We start from the raw sequence: 6,088 nt of genomic DNA on the forward strand, positions 1-6,088 counted from the left end.
ATGAAACAGAAAGAAAAGCTAAGTTGGCTCCCAGGAGCGCGAAGTTCATCATCTATCTTAAAACAGAATAAAGGAAACTATCCTATTCCTATGAAAACAGGAAACCTACCTATACCTCCATCAGACTAGGAGATCAATCCTGGTAAACAGGATCAATCAGAGGTATGGACATGTCCTCTGAATCAAATTTCTCGACAAATGGCTTTAAGCGATGTCCATTTACTTTAAACTCCTTGCCATTGTCCGGATCTCTTATCTCGACGGCCCTATGAAAGTAAGCAGTGATAACAGTAAAAGGGCCGGTCCAACGAGATCGAAGCTTACCCGGAAAGAGATGTAATCGATAGTTATACAAGAGGACTTTCTGGCCTGGCGTGAATGATTTTCGTAAAATATGTTGGTCATGAAACGCCTTCATCTTGTCCTTGTAAATTCTCGAGTTCTCATAAGCGTCGTTCCGGATTTCTTCGAGTTCATTTAACTGAAGTTTGTGTAGCGAGCCAGCGTTGTCCAAATTGAACTTCAAACTTTTGATCGCCCAGTAGGCTCTATGTTCCAACTCCACAGGCAAGTGGCAAGCTTTCCCATAGACAAGTCTAAAGGGAGATATTCCAATAGGGGTTTTAAAAGCAGTATGGTACACCCATAAGGCATCGGTCAATTGAATTGACCAATCCTTACGGTCAGGGTTAACCGTTTTTTTCAAAATGTGTTTGATCTCCCTATTGGAAATCTCAACTTGTCCACTTGTCTGTGGGTGGTATGGGGTGCTCACCTTATGAGAGATACCGTATTTCTTCATTAAACTCTTAAATGGTCTATTACAAAAGTGTAAGCCCCCATCACTAATGATAGCTCGAGGCGTTCCAAATCGGGAAAGGATGTTTTCTTTCAGGAATTTAATGACCGTGCGATGGTCATTAGTTTGACATGGAATCGCTTCGACCTATTTAGTGACATAGTCTACGGTAAGCAAAATATATAAATTTTCAAAAGATTGGGGGAATGGCCCCATGAAATCGATGCCCCAGCAATCAAATGCCTCGATGATAAGAATGGGGTTCAAAGGTATCATATTTCGAAGGGACAACGCTCCCAATTTTTGACAATGCTCACAAACTTTGCAAAACTCGTGAGTGTCCCTGAACATAGTGAGCCAGTAAAAGCCACACTGTAAAATCTTGGCCGTGGTCTTTTTAGCAGAAAAATGACCACCACAGGCCTGTGAGTGACAAAAGGAGATGATACTTTGATGCTCATCGTCTGGCACACATCTCCTCAAGATTTGGTCTGGGCAATATTTAAACAAATACGGATCATCCCAGAAAAAGTTACGTACCTTGGTGAAAATTTTCTTCTTATCTTGCGCAGTCCAATGTGTCGGTATGGAACCTGTGGCAAGATAATTAGCAATATCAGCGAACCAAGGTGAATGGGAGACTTTAAATAATTGTTCATCGGGGAACATGTCATTGATATGTGTTGTTTCAATGGAATCAAAGGGATTAAGACGAGAAAGATGGTCAGCCACTACGTTCTCTACTCCCTTTTTATCTTTTATCTCTAGGTCAAATTCCTGGAGTAGGAGGATCCATCGTATCAGGTGGGGCTTAGCATCATTCTTAGATAGAAAATACTTAAGCGCTGCTTGATCAGTGTAAATAATGATCTTGGATCCAATCAAGTAGGACCTAAATTTGTCCACGGCGAACACTACGGCTAAGAGTTCCTTTTCCATAGTCGAGTAGTTCACTTGGGCAGGATTTAGAGTCTTACTTGCATAATGAATAACGTAGGGTTTCTTATCTTTTCTTTAGCCTAGAACTGCCCCAAGAGCATAATCAGACGCATCGCACATAAGTTCAAAAGGAATGCTCCAGTCAGGTGGCTGTATGATGGGTGCACTAGTCAATATGCCCTTAAGCTTAGTGAAAGCTTCCTGACATGGTTCAGTCCACTCGTATGGTGCATCCTTTTGAAGTAGATTACATAGAGGACGAGAGATGAGACTAAAGTCCTTTATGAATCTTCTGTAAAACCCGGCGTGTCCTAGGAAGGATCGCACGTCCCTTATGTTCTTGGGTGGAGGTAGGTTAGAGATAAGATCGATTTTTGCCTTATCCACCTCGATTCCTTTGGATGAAATAATGTGTCCAAAGACAATTCCCTTCTGAACCATGAAATGACACTTCTCCCAATTAAGTACCAAGTTCTTTTCTTCACATCTCTTCAGCACGCATTTAAGACTTTCCAAGCACTCGCTGAAAGATGGACCGAAGACAGAGAAATCGTCCATGAAGACCTCTAAATATTACCCCACCATGTCAGAAAATATGCTCATCATACATCGCTGAAAGGTGGCAGGAGCATTATATAGTCTAAACGGCATCCTTCGGTAAGCAAAGGTGCCGTAGAGACATGTAAACGTAGTCTTTTCTTGATATTCAGGGGCGATCTCTATCTGGTTGTAGCCCGAATACCCGTCAAGGAAACTGTAATAGGAATGACCAACTAACCTTTCCAAGATCTGATCAATGAAGGGCAAAGGAAAGTGGTCTTTCCTCGTGACGGTATTTAATTTTCTTTAGTCAATGCACATCCTCCAACCAGTAGTGACTCTAGTCGGCACGAGTTCATTATTGGCATTGGCTACGATGGTGATCCCGGACTTCTTAGGAACCACCTAAGTTGGACTCACCCATTGACTATCAGATATAGGGTATATGATACCCACATCCAATAGTTTAAGAACCTCGGCCTTAACCACTTCCTTCATGTTTGAATTTAGTCTACGTTGTGGTTGCCGAGCGGTCTTCGCATTATCCTCAAGATATATGCGGTGAGTACAAATCGAGGGGTTGATTCCCTTGAGGTCCGCGATTGTCCATCCAAGGGCTCCCTTATGCTCCAGGAGAGTAGATATGAGCATACTCTCTTGTTCTTTCTCAAGGTGGGCAGAAATCACCACCGGGTATGTCTCATCTTGACCTAAGTATGTATATTTTAAATCAGATGGCAAAGGTTTTAGGTCAAGCTTCGGTGGCTTGAGGTTAGACAGTAGAGGCACTTTATCAGTTTGGGGTAACACTTTAAATTGTGGCCTCCACCGGTTAACTTCAAGTACCGGTACCGCATCAAGCATGGCACACGTCTCCCTAATTATGTCATCATCAAACTCATGGGAGTGGGCCAGGCACGTCTCTAGAGGATCAGAGGATAAGGTAAGGGGTGTCCTGTCATCCACGAAAGTATCGATCATGTTAATATCGTGGATATCGTCATCTTCCTCTATCCGTTTGGCCGTGTTGAAAAAGATATTCATTTCTAATGTCATATTCCCGAAAGACATACTCATGACACCATTCCTGCAATTGATAATTGCGTTTGAATTGGCAAGGAATGGGCGACCAAGAATGACGGGAATCTGAGTGCTTGTGTTACCGATGGGTTCGGTATCCAGGATGATGAAATCAACTGGGTAGTAAAATCGATCAACCTGGACCAACACATCCTCAATTATCCCTCTTGGTATACGAACAGAGCGATCAGCAAGTTGTAGTGTGGTTAAGGTGGGTTTTAATTCACCTAAGCCCAACTGTTTATATACCGAGTAGGGGATAAGATTAACGCTCGCTCCTAAGTCAAGAAGTGCGTGATCAATTCGATGGTCCCCAATTACACATGATATGGTTGGGCTACCGGGGTCTTTGAATTTTTGCGGCACATCTTGCTTTAGGATGGCACTCACTTTCTCAGTCAGGAAGATTTTCTTTTGAATATTTTACCGTCTTTTGGTCGTACATAAGTCTTTCAGGAATTTGGCATATGAAGGTATTTGTTTCACGGCATCAAGTAGTGGAATGTTGACCTTCACTTGTTTCAACACCTCTAGAATATCCTAAGAGTTAGAGAGCGATTTTGGTGCAACTAACCGTTGGGAAAATGGAGCAACCGGCTTTTCTTGAGGTTCCAGTTCTAACTCTGGTGGGGCATGGATAGATCCATCTTCTTTATCCACTTCCGGGTCCTTAGGCTTTTCAGCCCTAACCGGAATGATTTTGTCAATGATTTTCCACTCCTAAGAGTGGTGATGGATTTAGCTTCCTCCATCTGATTTGAAGAGCTTGGGTCGCTAACTTCATATTGCGGTTTAGGATTGGGAAGAGGTTGAGCTAGGAAGCTCCCCTTGTTCCCAATCGTATGTTCAGCCTTAAGTCCTTGTATTGCTTTTGTTAGGTCTTAGAAGGCCTGTAGCATACCCTGATTGAAAAGCTCTTGCTTTTGAAAATGTTTCAGAACCGAATCCTCTTGAGGTTTCTCTTGAGTTGGATTTTAATTTAGGTAACCTTGAGGTGTAGCGGTTTGTCCATTCCTCAACTGAAGTTGGGATGATTTCTCCAGCCAGGATTGTATGTGTTAGAGGTGGGCCCACTGAAAGGTCTTTGGTAATTGCTTACAGCATTGGATTGCTCATTTAATACCTCTTGAAAGGCAGAGATAGTTAGACAGTTTTCAGTAGTATGAATGTTGCAACCACAGATGCTACAAACAATTTCCTTAGCCTTATCCTTCTTAAATTCTATGGCCTCAAGTTTCCTAGTGAGATTAGCTACCTTAGCATTAATATCATCGTCTTCTCTCAGGAGATACATTCCACCCCTTTCCTTGGAGTGAGTCGGCCTAGACGTAGTACTAGGTCTAGGGGAGATATCCCATGTTTGTGTGTTCTCAGCAAGTTTATCAAAGTAATCCCACACTTCATCGACTCCTTTATTCATAAACTCCCCATTACACATCGTCTCGACTAATTGGCGCATGGGAGATGTCAGTCCATCATAGAAAAAGTTCGTGATGTGCCACATTTCAAAACCATGTTGTGGGCATGAACTGACAAGATCCTTGAACCGCTCCCAACATTGGAAGAATGTTTCATCTTCCCTTTGGGCAAAGTTCATGATCGACTTTCTTAGGGTGTTCGTCTTATAGTATGGGAAAAACTTCTTAATGAACTCCCTTGTCATGTCATTCCATCTGTCAATTGATCGAGGACGTAGTGAATGTAACCACGTCTTGGCTTTCTCTTTTAAAGAAAAGGGAAAGAGTTTCAACCTGACAGTGTCATCAGACACGTTAAGAAAGTATAAGGTAGCTATGATCTCGTCTAATTCTTTTAAATGTAAGTAAGAATTCTCTGAATCAAGCCCATGAAATTTAGGGAGGAGTTGGATCACCCCTGGCTTGATATCCATGTGTCCTTCATTCTCAGGAAAAACCATGCATGAGGGCGTACTCACCCCCGCCGGTTGTAAGTAATCTCGTAAGGTACGAGGCGGGGGTGCTTGATGCACCTCATTCTCATCCTGAAGATCTCTACCCTAGGTTGGGGTAGAAGAGGTTGATTTTCAGCCATATCCTCAATTAACTCAGGGGATTTCGAGCGGTGTCTAGTCCTACGATGGACAGTTAACCCCTCAACTAATCCTCCTTCAGTCAAGAGACGTCGAGTGTTGTCACGAGCCCACTTGGGCATGAAATACTCGCAGCCCTCAATCAAATTCTAAACCTAATCCTAAGAAGGGAAATAAAAATCTAAAAAGAGAAAGAGGGTTGGAAGAAAGTTACCAAATTGGAGTCCCTAAATTGAAACCTGTAAAATAGAACAAAACAAGTTAGTTTCTAAGAATAGCAAGCCTATAAAATTCCTAAGAAGAGAAATATAGAAATAAAAAGAAACAAGGAGAAATTCCTAAATTAGAAAGTAGAAATTTAGAAAGAGCGTACCGAATTAGAAATTTCTAATAAGCCTACAAAACAGGAAAGTTAGTTTCGAAACAGAAAGTCTTAAAATTTAAAAAAAAAAAAATTCTAAAAATAAAATAGGAAACAAAATTAGATTCTAAAAGAGTTAGAATTAGAAACTTACTAAAAAGGAATCCTAATCTAGAAATAGTAAGGAAGAGAGAAATTTCCAATTTAGAAACCTATCTCAGAATCCTACAAAATAAGAAAGTTGGGTTAGTTTCTAAAAAAGGAAAACTATCTAAAAATAGAAAGTTATTTAAATAGAAGATTTCTAAAAATTAAAGGA

At 41.3% G+C, this 6,088-nt stretch overlaps 1 non-coding gene across 1 annotated transcript; it reads left to right on the forward strand.

The window, feature by feature from the left end:
• The first annotated feature begins 4,866 nt into the window (after positions 1–4,866).
• On the forward strand, positions 4,867–4,973 carry LOC131222877 (small nucleolar RNA R71). The gene has a single exon (XR_009160216.1). It is a non-coding gene; the product is annotated as a small nucleolar RNA R71 (small nucleolar RNA).
• Positions 4,974–6,088: the final 1,115 nt, after the last annotated feature.

The sequence above is a fragment of the Magnolia sinica genome, chromosome 1 (genome assembly GCF_029962835.1).
Source record: "Magnolia sinica isolate HGM2019 chromosome 1, MsV1, whole genome shotgun sequence".
NCBI lineage: Eukaryota > Viridiplantae > Streptophyta > Magnoliopsida > Magnoliales > Magnoliaceae > Magnolia > Magnolia sinica.